The 14488-nt window shown below is 45.1% G+C and overlaps 2 protein-coding genes across 4 annotated transcripts in view; one reads left to right on the top strand and one right to left on the bottom strand.

The window, feature by feature from the left end:
• Nucleotides 1-6318, bottom strand: part of LOC130294057 (serine protease inhibitor swm-1-like) — a 105137-nt gene extending 98819 nt beyond the window's left edge. The window contains exon 1 of the mRNA XM_056543443.1: nt 6153-6318. The gene's annotated coding sequence lies outside the window, so the exon portion shown is untranslated. The remainder of the gene's footprint in view (nt 1-6152) is intronic.
• GRAMD1A (GRAM domain containing 1A) overlaps nt 1-14488 on the top strand; it is a 161111-nt gene that overhangs the window by 34855 nt on the left and 111768 nt on the right. The window lies entirely within an intron of this gene.

The raw sequence follows: 14488 nt of genomic DNA, 5'->3' as shown, positions 1-14488 counted from the left end.
ACCACCACACACATAGATAGTACTGCTATACCACACACATACATAGTACTGCTATACCACACACATACATAGTACTGCTATACCACACACATACATAGTACTGCTATACCACACACATACATAGTACTGCTATACCACACACATACATAGTACTGCTATACCGCACACATACATAGTACTGCTATACCACACACATACATAGTACTGCTATACCACACACCCATACATAGTACTGCTATACCACACACACATACATAGTACTGCTATACCACACACATACATAGTACTGCTATACCGCACACATACATAGTACTGCTATACCACACCCATACATAGTACTGCTATACCCCACACACATACATAGTACTGCTATACCACACACATTTATAACAGCCCTATGTCACACACATAATTCTGCTATATGATGTACACACGCCTATATGGTTGTCTTCTTCCATAAGATGAATATTTTGGTATCTGTGCCCCCTATTTTGCAGTTCTATAGTATATATATATACTCGTGCCCTGTGGCTCCCCCTCTATCTGCCTGGAGAGAAGCAGACAGACAAGTACATTCTCCCGGAGACCTGGTGATGGTTCCATTATACAGAGTGCCCCTTTAATGTTTCGCCCCTGTTGTGTCAGTCAGTGTGTAGCTTGTTTATCTGGATACTGGCGCGGGGCCTGCAGCTTCTACAGGAGTCTGAGCGCCAAGTCTGTGCCAGCCTAAAACACAAGTAGCCCCCCAGTCCATTCCTAGTGCCCCCACCCTGTGCCCGCTGTGCTCCTCATACACAAGTAGCCCCCCAGTCCATTCCTAGTGCCCCCACCCTGTGCCCGCTGTGCTCCTCATACACAAGTAGCCCCCCAGTCCATTCCTAGTGCCCCCACCCTATGCCCGCTGTGCTCCTCATACACAAGTAGCCCCCCAGTCCATTCCTAGTGCCCCCCCCTGTGCCCGCTGTGCTCCTCATACACAAGTAGCCCCCCAGTCCATTCCTAGTGCCCCCACCCTGTGCCCACTGTGCTCCTCATACACAAGTAGCCCCCCAGTCCATTCCTAGTGCCCCCCCTGTGCCCGCTGTGCTCCTCATACACAAGTAGCCCCCCAGTCCATTCCTAGTGCCCCCCCCTGTGCCCGCTGTGCTCCTCATACACAAGTAGCCCCCCAGTCCATTCCTAGTGCCCCACCCTGTGCCCACTGTGCTCCTCATACACAAGTAGCCCCCCAGTCCATTCCTAGTGCCCCCCCCCCTGTGCCCACTGTGCTCCTCATACACAAGTAGCCCCCCAGTCCATTCCTAGTGCCCCCACCCTATGCCCACTGTGCTCCTCATACACAAGTAGCCCCCCAGTCCATTCCTAGTGCCCCCCCCTGTACCCACTGTGCTCCTCATACACAAGTAGCCCCCCAGTCCATTCCTAGTGCCCCACCCTATGCCACTGTGCTCCTCATACACAAGTAGCCCCCCAGTCCATTCCTAGTGCCCCACCCTATGCCCGCTGTGCTCCTCATACACAAGTAGCCCCCCAGTCCATTCCTAGTGCCCCACCCTATGCCCGCTGTGCTCCTCATACACAAGTAGCCCCCCAGTCCATTCCTAGTGCCCCCCCCCCCCCTGTGCCCACTGTGCTCCTCATACACAAGTAGCCCCCCAGTCCATTCCTAGTGCCCCCACCCTGTGCCCGCTGTGCTCCTCATACACAAGTAGCCCCCCAGTCCATTCCTAGTGCCCCCCCTGTACCCACTGTGCTCCTCATACACAAGTAGCCCCCCAGTCCATTCCTAGTGCCCCCCCTGTACCCACTGTGCTTCTCATACACAAGTAGCCCCCCAGTCCATTCCTAGTGCCCCCACCCTATGCCCACTGTGCTCCTCATACACAAGTAGCCCCCCAGTCCATTCCTAGTGCCCCCCCCCCTGTGCCCACTGTGCTCCTCATACACAAGTAGCCCCCCAGTCCATTCCTAGTGCCCCCCCCCCCTGTACCCACTGTGCTCCTCATACACAAGTAGCCCCCCAGTCCATTCCTAGTGCCCCACCCTATGCCCACTGTGCTCCTCATACACAAGTAGCCCCCCAGTCCATTCCTAGTGCCCCACCCTATGCCCGCTGTGCTCCTCATACACAAGTAGCCCCCCAGTCCATTCCTAGTGCCCCCCCCCCTGTGCCCACTGTGCTCCTCATACACAAGTAGCCCCCCAGTCCATTCCTAGTGCCCCCACCCTGTGCCCGCTGTGCTCCTCATACACAAGTAGCCCCCCAGTCCATTCCTAGTGCCCCCACCCTGTGCCCGCTGTGCTCCTCATACACAAGTAGCCCCCCAGTCCATTCCTAGTGCCCTACCCACTGTGCTCCTCATACACAAGTAGCCCCCCAGTCCATTCCTAGTGCCCCCCCTGTACCCACTGTGCTCCTCATACACAAGTAGCCCCCCAGTCCATTCCTAGTGCCCCCACCCTATGCCCACTGTGCTCCTCATACACAAGTAGCCCCCCAGTCCATTCCTAGTGCCCCCCCAGTGCCCACTGTGCTCAGGGAGCCCCCTGGTTCATTGGTAGTGCCCCCCCTGTACCCACTGTGCTCCTCATACACAAGTAGCCCCCCAGTCCATTCCTAGTGCCCCCCCCTGTACCCACTGTGCTCCTCATACACAAGTAGCCCCCCAGTCCATTCCTAGTGCCCCCACCCTATGCCCACTGTGCTCCTCATACACAAGTAGCCCCCCAGTCCATTCCTAGTGCCCCCCCCCCGTGCCCGCTGTGCTCCTCATACACAAGTAGCCCCCCAGTCCATTCCTAGTGCCCCCACCCTGTGCCCACTGTGCTCCTCATACACAAGTAGCCCCCCAGTCCATTCCTAGTGCCCCCCCCTGTGCCCGCTGTGCTCCTCATACACAAGTAGCCCCCCAGTCCATTCCTAGTGCCCCCCCCTGTGCCCGCTGTGCTCCTCATACACAAGTAGCCCCCCAGTCCATTCCTAGTGCCCCCACCCTGTGCCCACTGTGCTCCTCATACACAAGTAGCCCCCCAGTCCATTCCTAGTGCCCCCCCCCTGTGCCCACTGTGCTCCTCATACACAAGTAGCCCCCCAGTCCATTCCTAGTGCCCCCACCCTATGCCCACTGTGCTCCTCATACACAAGTAGCCCCCCAGTCCATTCCTAGTGCCCCCCCTGTACCCACTGTGCTCCTCATACACAAGTAGCCCCCCAGTCCATTCCTAGTGCCCCACCCTATGCCCACTGTGCTCCTCATACACAAGTAGCCCCCCAGTCCATTCCTAGTGCCCCACCCTATGCCCGCTGTGCTCCTCATACACAAGTAGCCCCCCAGTCCATTCCTAGTGCCCCCCCCCCCCTGTGCCCACTGTGCTCCTCATACACAAGTAGCCCCCCAGTCCATTCCTAGTGCCCCCACCCTGTGCCCGCTGTGCTCCTCATACACAAGTAGCCCCCCAGTCCATTCCTAGTGCCCCCCCTGTACCCACTGTGCTCCTCATACACAAGTAGCCCCCCAGTCCATTCCTAGTGCCCCCCCCTGTACCCACTGTGCTCCTCATACACATGTAGCCCCCCAGTCCATTCCTAGTGCCCCCACCCTATGCCCACTGTGCTCCTCATACACAAGTAGCCCCCCAGTCCATTCCTAGTGCCCCCCCCCTGTGCCCACTGTGCTCCTCATACACAAGTAGCCCCCCAGTCCATTCCTAGTGCCCCCACCCTATGCCGACTGTGCTCCTCATACACAAGTAGCCCCCCAGTCCATTCCTAGTGCCCCCCCCTGTACCCACTGTGCTCCTCATACACAAGTAGCCCCCCAGTCCATTCCTAGTGCCCCACCCTATGCCCACTGTGCTCCTCATACACAAGTAGCCCCCCAGTCCATTCCTAGTGCCCCACCCTATGCCCGCTGTGCTCCTCATACACAAGTAGCCCCCCAGTCCATTCCTAGTGCCCCCCCCCCCCCCTGTGCCCACTGTGCTCCTCATACACAAGTAGCCCCCCAGTCCATTCCTAGTGCCCCCACCCTGTGCCCGCTGTGCTCCTCATACACAAGTAGCCCCCCAGTCCATTCCTAGTGCCCCCCCTGTACCCACTGTGCTCCTCATACACAAGTAGCCCCCCAGTCCATTCCTAGTGCCCCCCCTGTACCCACTGTGCTCCTCATACACAAGTAGCCCCCCAGTCCATTCCTAGTGCCCCCACCCTATGCCCACTGTGCTCCTCATACACAAGTAGCCCCCCAGTCCATTCCTAGTGCCCCCCCCAGTGCCCACTGTGCTCAGGGAGCCCCCTGGTTCATTGGTAGTGCACCAACTACCTACACGTAGAGCTCACCAGTCCATCCTCCACCCCCCCCCCCCCACCCCCAGTTCATTCCCAGTGCCCCCCCCCCCCCCGCCCCACTGTACTCTACCCACACAGAGAGCTCACCAGTTAATTCCCAGTACGGCCCCTCCCTTGCCCACTGTGCTCTACGTACACAGGGTACCCCCCCTCCCCCGCCCCTGTGCCCAGTCCCGGCTGCCAGCGCTGTACAGGAACCTGGCTAATCTCACCCTCCAGCATTGTTTCCACAGGACTGGGACAGGATTACCGGGCGCCCGTCCTGCATTCTCTATGTGGTTAATGTGCTGCAGTTATATCTGTGCCATTCAATGACAGCAAGCAGATATACTGAGCACATCCATATTTATACTTCTGCACATCTAGTACCGTTAGGGTCGCCACCTTTCTTACAGAAAATTACCGGCCATGCTAATTAGCATAATGAATTATATATGCGTGACATCACAGGATACACATATGCGGGGGATAATTTTGTCCTATTCTGACCCCGATAACTTTATTATTTATCTTTTTGATGGGACCTTTTGATCGCTTTTTTTAAATTAAATTCGAGAGTTGCAGTTGGTTACTACAACTCCCAGCATGCCCTGATACAGCCTGTGGCTCAGCAGCCCCAAAGGAAAACCACAACTCCCAGCATGTTGGACGATATAGTAGTATATAGTATAGGTCAATGTTTCCCAACCAGGGTGCCTCCAGCTGTTGCAAAACTACAACCCCCAGCATGTTGGACGATATAGTAGTATATAGTATAGGTCAGTGTTTCCCAACCAGTGTGCCTCCAGCTGTTGCAAAACTACAACTCCCAGCATGTTGCACTATATAGTAGTATATAGTATAGGTCAGTGTTTCCCAACCAGGGGTGCCTCCAGCTGTTGCAAAACCACAACTCCCAGCATGTTGGACTATATAGTAGTATATAGTATAGGTCAGTGTTTCCCAACCAGTGTGCCTCCAGCTGTTGCAAAACTACAACTCCCAGAATGTTGGACTATATAGTAGTATATAGTATAGGTCAGTGTTTCCTAACTAGAGGTGCCTCCAGCTGTTGCAAAACTACAACTCCCAGAATGTTGGACTTTATAGTAGTATATAGTATAGGTCAATGTTTCCTAACTAGAGGTGCCTCCAGCTGTTGCAAAACTACAACTCCCAGCATATTGGACTATATAGTAGTATATAGTATAGGTCAGTGTTTCCCAACCAGGGGTGCCTCCAGCTGTTGCAAAACTACAACTCCCAGCATGTTGGACTATATAGTACTATATAGTATAGGTCAGTGTTTCCTAACTAGAGGTGCCTCCAGCTGTTGCAAAACTACAGCTCCCAGCCTACCCGGACAGCCGTAGGCTCTCCGGGCATGCTGGGAGTTGTAGTTTTGCAATAGCTGGAGGTGCTCTAGTTGGGAAACACTGGTATAGTAAATGGTGCAACATTACGGGAGTTGGAGGATTGGTTGGATACATACCGGCCAGGGGCCACCCTAAGTATAGTGGGCTCCAAACTGCGGACCTCAAGAGGTTGCAAAACACCTGGACCAGGCTGTTTAGCTCACAGAGCATTGTCTAGACTGGTTACAATTGTAAAAGTATTAGGTCACGATCTAAACAGGTTTGTTCATTCACTCACAGCAAGCAGAGATCTTAGTTGCAAGTAGCTGAAATGCATTCACTTTATTAGAAGTTTAGATACATTTGGCAGAGCTCAGATTTGGGGTCTCCTCTGAATTTTGGGGTCTCATTGCCGCATACACCCGATTGTACGTTGTGTTTACCCACTGAGCCACGTCATAATCACTTACCTTACCAGCCGACTCTGACTATTCCCGCTGGTCTGCGGCCGCTGTATAATCCTGTTTTATGGCAGAGCCGTACGTGTTGGCGTTCTGCGCGGCAGAAAACGAGGTTAATCGCGGCGGCTGAGCTCCATGTGAGGAGGATGAGCGGATCTGGGGCAAATCTGTACTCTTTTTTTAATATTACAGTATTTTCCAACTAGCGCGCCTCCAGCTGTTGCAAAACTACAACTCCCAGCATGCCTGGACAGCCTTTGGCTGTCCAGGCATGCTGGGAGTTGTAGTTTTGCAACAGCTGGAGACACACTGCTTAGGATATACTGTGTTTTAAGGCTTTTTTTAAGCTTCTAGATCTGATTGGCTGCTTGACCAGTCATGCTGGGAGTTGTAGTACTGCAACAACTGAAGGGCCACTGACCAGAGCCATGTCCTCGCTATACATAGTCATCTCCAGACATTATTCTTCCCATCTATCTCTCCGCACTTCTGCTCTCCGTTGACTTTGTGGTCGTGTTCTTTTTCTTGGAAGCCCTTGTGCGCTGAAGAAGATAAGAAGAATTACCACGATGGGTGGAGATATATAACTTATACCAGCTGTGCATATATATTATATACAGTATATACCCTGGATATACCAGCATGGTCCATATCACTATATACAGGAGATATATAACTTATACCAGCTGTACATATATAATTATATACAGTATATACCAGGTTATAGCAGCATAATCCATATCACTATATACAGGAGATATATAACTTATACCAGCTGTACATATATATTATATACAGTATATACCAGGTTATACCAGCATGGTCCATATCACTATATACAGGATATATAACTTATACCAGCTGTACATATATATTATATACAGTATATACCCAGGTTATACCAGCATGGTCCATATCACTATATACAGGAGATATATAACTTATACCAGCTGTACATATATAATTATATACAGTATATACCCAGGTTATACCAGCATGGTCCATATCACTATATACAGGAGATATATAACTTATACCAGCTGTACATGTATATTATATACATTATATACCAGGTTATACCAGCATGGTCCATATCACTATATACAGGAGATATATGACTTATACCAGCTGTACATATATATTATATACAGTATACACCCAGGTTATACCAGCATGGTCCATATCACTATATACAGGAGATATATAACTTATACCAGCTGTGCATATATATTATATACAGTATATACCAGGTTATACCAGCATGGTCCATATCACTATATACAGGAGATATATAACTTATACCAGCTGTACATGTATATTATATACATTATATACCAGGTTATACCAGCATGGTCCATATCACTATATACAGGAGATATATAACTTATACCAGCTGTGCATATATATTATATACAGTATATACCGTGGATATACCAGCATGGTCCATATCACTATATACAGGAGATATATAACTTATACCAGCTGTACATGTATATTATATACATTATATACCAGGTTATACCAGCATGGTCCATATCACTATATACAGGAGATATATGACTTATACCAGCTGTACATATATATATATACAGTATACACCCAGGTTATACCAGCATGGTCCATATCACTATATACAGGAGATATATAACTTATACCAGCTGTGCATATATATTATATACAGTATATACCAGGTTATACCAGCATGGTCCATATCACTATATACAGGAGATATATAACTTATACCAGCTGTACATGTATATTATATACATTATATACCAGGTTATACCAGCATGGTCCATATCACTATATACAGGAGATATATAACTTATACCAGCTGTGCATATATATTATATACAGTATATACCGTGGATATACCAGCATGGTCCATATCACTATATACAGGAGATATATAACTTATACCAGCTGTACATATACATTATATACAGTATATACCAGGATATACCAGCATGGTCCATATCACTATATACAGGAGATATATAACTTATACCAGCTGTGCATATATATTATATACAGTATATACCAGGATATACCAGCATGGTCCATATCACTATGTACAGGAGATATATAACTTATACCAGCTGTGCATATATATTATATACAGTATATACCAGGATATACCAGCATGGTCCATATCACTATGTACAGGAGATATATAACTTATACCAGCTGTACATATATAATTATATATAGTATATACCAGCATGGTCCATATCACTATATACAGGAGATATATAACTTATGCCAGCTGTACATATATATTATATACAGTATATACCAGGTTATACCAGCATGGTCCATATCACTATATACAGGAGATATATAACTTATACCAGCTGTGCATATATATTATATACAGTATATACCGTGGATATACCAGCATGGTCCATATCACTATATACAGGAGATATATAACTTATACCAGCTGTACATATATATTATATACAGTATATACCAGGTTATACCAGCATGGTCCATATCACTATATACAGGAGATATATAACTTATACCAGCTGTGCATATATATTATATACAGTATATACCCTGGATATACCAGCATGGTCCATATCACTATATACAGGAGATATATAACTTATACCAGCTGTACATATATATTATATACAGTATATACCAGGTTATACCAGCATGGTCCATATCACTATATACAGGAGATATATAACTTATACCAGCTGTGCATATATATTATATACAGTATATACCAGGTTATACCAGCATGGTCCATATCACTATATACAGGAGATATATAACTTATACCAGCTGTACATATATATTATATACAGTATATACCAGGTTATACCAGCATGGTCCATATCACTATATACAGGAGATATATAACTTATACCAGCTGTACATATATATTATATACAGTATATACCGGGTTATACCAGCATGGTCCATATCACTATATACAGGAGATATATAACTTATACCAGCTGTAGATATATTATATCCAGTATATACCCAGGTTATACCAGCATGGTCCATATCACTATATACAGGAGATATATAACTTATACCAGCTGTGCATATATATTATATACAGTATATACCAGGTTATACCAGCATGGTCCATATCACTATATACAGGAGATATATAACTTATACCAGCTGTACATATATATTATATACAGTATATACCAGGTTATACCAGCATGGTCCATATCACTATATACAGGAGATATATAACTTATACCAGCTGTACATATATATTATATACAGTATATACTAGGTTATACCAGTATGGTCCATATCACTATATACAGGAGATATATAACTTATACCAGCTGTACAAATATAATTATATACAGTATATACCAGGTTATACCAGCATGGTCCATATCACTATATACAGCAGATATATAACTTATAATAGCTGTACATATATATTATATACAGTATATACCAGGTTATACCAGCATGGTCCATATCACTATATACAGGAGATATATAACTTATACCAGCTGTACATATATATTATATACAGTATATACCCAGGTTATACCAGCATGGTCCATATCACTATATACAGGAGATATATAACTTATACCAGCTGTACATATATATTATATACAGTATATACCCAGGTTATACCAGCATGGTCCATATCACTATATACAGGAGATATATAACTTATACCAGCTGTACATATATAATTATATACAGTATATACCAGGTTATACCAGCATGGTCCATATCACTATATACAGGAGATATATAACTTATACCAGCTGTACAAATATAATTATATACAGTATATACCAGGTTACACCAGCATGGTCCATATCACTATATACAGGAGATATATAACTTATACCAGCTGTACATATATATTATATACAGTATATACCAGGTTATACCAGCAGGGTCCATATCACTATATACAGGAGATATATAACTTATACCAGCTGTACATATATATATTATATACAGTATATACCAGGTTATACCAGCATGGTCCATATCACTATATACAGGAAATATATAACTTATACCAGCTGTACATATATAATTATATACAGTATATACCAGGTTATACCAGCATGGTCCATATCACTATATACAGGAGATATATAACTTATACCAGCTGTACATATATAATTATATACAGTATATAGACAGGTTATACCAGCATGGTCCATATCACTATATACAGGAGATATATATAACTTATACCAGCTGTACATATATAATTATATACAGTATATACCAGGTTACACCAGCATGGTCCATATCACTATATACAGGAGATATATAACTTATACCAGCTGTACATATATATTATATACAGTATATACCCTGGATATACCAGCATGGCCCATATCACTATATACAGGAGATATATAACTTATACCAGCTGTACATATATATTATATACAGTATATACCAGGTTATACCAGCATGGTCCATATCAGTATATACAGGAGATATATAACTTATACCAGCTGTGCATATATATTATATACAGTATATACCAGGTTATACCAGCATGGTCCATATCACTATATACAGGAGGTATATACCTTATACCAGCTGTACATATATATTATATACAGTATATACCAGGTTATACCAGCATGGTCCATATCACTATATACAGGAGATATATAACTTATACCAGCTGTACATATATAATTATATACAGTATATACCAGGTTATACCAGCATGGTCCATATCACTATATACAGGAGATATATAACTTATACCAGCTGTACATATATAATTATATACAGTATATACCCAGGTTATACCAGCATGGTCCATATCACTATATACAGGAGATATATAACTTATACCAGCTGTACATAGGTCGTTCTGTCTGCGGTGCCTTGGTGGAATACTTTCTTAGACTGCAGTCTCCTGAGACATCTCAGCGTCTTGGGCATCACATGTAAACACTTCCCTGGCACATACAGAGGGTAGATGTGAGTGGCACGGAGGCCTCGGGTGACTTGAGGCTGGTCTCATGTGACTGGGCTATTATAGAGGCATTTGACGTCTGCTCTCTCCAGGACCCTGATATTTAACCTCTCGCAGGGTAACTGGAGAGCACATTCACTTTCTCTGTATTGGAAAAAGGGTCATGGAGATCATATGGTATGTGGTACCAGCACCCGGCACAATAGAGAGAATGGCTGCACACTAAATATAAACTGGGCTGCTGGACGTGTAACCCGGACGACTGGGTGTACGGTGTCTGCGCACAGCGGCATAGCAAAACGGGAGAACGGTCCTAAAGATTAATGGATGGGATTAGGATGGAGGCCCTATAGCACAGCCAAAATGGCGTCTTCCACCTGCTAAAGACCATCAGGAGGTGCCAAGATAACCCTCACTGCCTCCATGTGGGACCCAGGTCCTTCAGTAGACTAGGCACATCTCACCATAGAAGCAGGAGGTGAGGATCCGATCCAGAATGACTATATGGGCACCTCCGCTGATCGGGACCCTGTGGTTTATACCATGGGTGTCCTGATCTGCTCCACTGAGCTACCGGCACTCGATTTCGGCGTCCAAAGGGTTCATGCCGGACATTCCCCGTATTGGTGATATCCAGCATTAGCCAGTACGAAGCGAGCTCAGCTCCTGAGCTCGCTTTATACACCCGCCGCATGGCTGCGCCATATACATACGGTGGCCAGTCATAGAGGGGTTAATTCACTTCCTCCCAGCGCTCGGCACTGCTGGGAGGAGAGACAGTCGGCCTCACAGTGGAGGGCGCAGACCACGCCGCAGGGGAGCATAGAATACAGCCGCCATTGGACCTGCTGTTGCTGTTGGACCCGCTGGTCCCAGAACCGGAGCCATTGGACCCACTGCCGTTGGACCCTCTACTGCCGCTGGAGCCGCAAATAATAATCGCATCATTTTCACAAGCATATCGCGATCCGCAATTATTGCGATTCGATTGGAGGCCTAATCTCTACTATTATATTCATGAACCAGCAGGCTCAGGATGAGCTGTGGTGGAACACCGTGGTCGCAACTGGTAGAGCTCTCACCCCTTCAGCTGAGAAAAAACACAGAGTCAGGGTCTATTCACACGGCAGAATTTCCACCTCAAAATAAAGCCCATAGACTCCTATGGGATTCCGCACTCCCATTCACACTTCTGAATTTCCTCTTGCGGAATTCCGCAAGCGGAAATTCAGAAGTGTGAATGGGAGTGCGGAATCCCATAGAAGTCTATTGGGTTTTAATTGGAGGCGGAAATTCTGCCGTGTGAATAGACCTTTACTATTCTGTCATCTTACCCTGGATAGAAAAGAACAAGATAGAAGATCTTATTATTCCAAGTAAGAAACATTTCCTATGAAATGTAACTGTTACTATGGAGACGCTCGTACTATATTGTTACATTGTATACATCAGGAAAGTTCCATACAAATAAAACAGCTTTTATTACGTGATGGAATAAAGTCTTTAAGAGGGTTTTAGATCATGTAGGGTCCTCAGGGGTGGTAACAGACATTAGTGGACCGCCCCCCCGGGCCCTCCTCTAATTGAGGCCCCTCCCACGCTGTCTGTGTGCAGCAGTTTCCTGATCATGCTATTCTCTCTCAGTAACATAGTATCAGGAAAACAGATATATGACCATTCATTTCAGCCTGGAATAGTTGTAGTTTATAATTTAATGTCCTTACAATAGTAAAAAATGAATTCTCTACGCGCTTAATCTGCGTTCAAACAGCCGTCTAGATCCGGACTTTAAAAAATAAAAAATAAACAGATAATCACAAATGCAAACGGATGTTATCCGTTTGGATCCGTTATTGTTCAGTTAATATACAAAATACATAAAATGTTTTTTTTTTGTTCTGAGCATGCTCAGAAGTAAAAACGGATCAAAAAACGGATGCAAACAGATGACATTAAAGGCTCATCCGGTTTCCATAGACTTCAATGTAAAATTTACTGTATTCGTTTTTTCTTCCGTTTTTATGATAGAAGAAAAAATTGTGCATTCGCCGTTTTTTCTGTCGTAAAAAAAAAAAAACGGAACTGAGCGCAGACGGGTACAAACGGATGTAAACGGATTGTAAAAAAATCCCATTGACATGAATGGGATTTTTTTAAACTGTTTTTAATCCGTTTGCTACAACGGAACCGAAACGGGGATAGAAAACCGGGGACAGACGGCCGTGTGAATGCACCCTAACCTCCTGCATTATTTACAGTAGCCAGTCTGGACAAGCTGAGCTGCAGTGTAAAGTATGGCAGAGGAAGCATGCTGTCTTCACTGTTACCATGGTTACTTAGTTATCTTTAGAGGGGTACTGGGGACCCCCGTGATCTTGCACGCAGCACCCCAGTTAAAATCAGCATGTTCACTCCGGGCCTGATTACCGGCGACCACGGGGCCGGCGGCGTGTGACGTCACACTCCGCCCCTCAATGCAAGCCTATGGGAGGGGGCGTGACAACTGTCACGCCCCCTCCCATAGGCTTGCATTGAGGGGCGGAGCGTGATGTCACACGGGGGTGGAGGCGTGACGTCACACGCCGCCGGCCCCGTGGTCGCCGGTAATCAGACCCGGAGCGAACATGCTCCGGGGACTGATTTTAACTGGGGTGCTGCGTGCAAGATCACGGGGGTCCCCAGCGGCGGGACCCCCGCGATCAGGCATCTTATCCCCTATCCTTTGGATAGGGGATAAGATGTTGAAGCACCGGAGTACCCCTTTAATATAACATTTTGTTCAGAGGTTGAAAACTGTTCTGTGTAACAATTGTGCAATTACAGGGACATATGGGAAAGGGACTTACTGAAGAAGTAAGTTATACAACAGTAAGAATGGCGCAACTACTGCACGAGATAATGACTGCTAATTATCATCCCACTCCTACCGCTTACTGTACTAACAATAATAATGACAGATGTGATAATAATACAATAATAATAATGACAATACAAGAATAATTCAAGTATAACTAACAATAATACAACATATTGATAATTCAAAATAATCATCCCACTCCTACTGCTACCAATAATAACAATTGTAACAATAATAATGACAGATGTAATAATAATAATAATAAAATAATAATAATAATGACAGATGTAATAATAATAAAATAATAATAATAATGACAAGACAAGAATAATTCAAATATAATATCACTTTAACTAACAATAATACAACATATTGATAATTCATAATAATCATCCCACTCCTACTGCTACCAATAATAACAATTGTACTAACAATAATAATGACATACCTAATAAAAAATAATGACAGTACAAGATCAAATCAAGGATAATATCACTAATAATAATACAACTGATAATGATTCATATTCAT

This window comes from Hyla sarda, chromosome 10, assembly GCF_029499605.1.
Source record: "Hyla sarda isolate aHylSar1 chromosome 10, aHylSar1.hap1, whole genome shotgun sequence".
In the NCBI taxonomy this organism is placed as follows: domain Eukaryota; kingdom Metazoa; phylum Chordata; class Amphibia; order Anura; family Hylidae; genus Hyla; species Hyla sarda.
The sequence above is the reverse complement of the archived record's forward strand: the minus strand, read 5'-3'. Positions and strand labels throughout refer to the sequence as shown.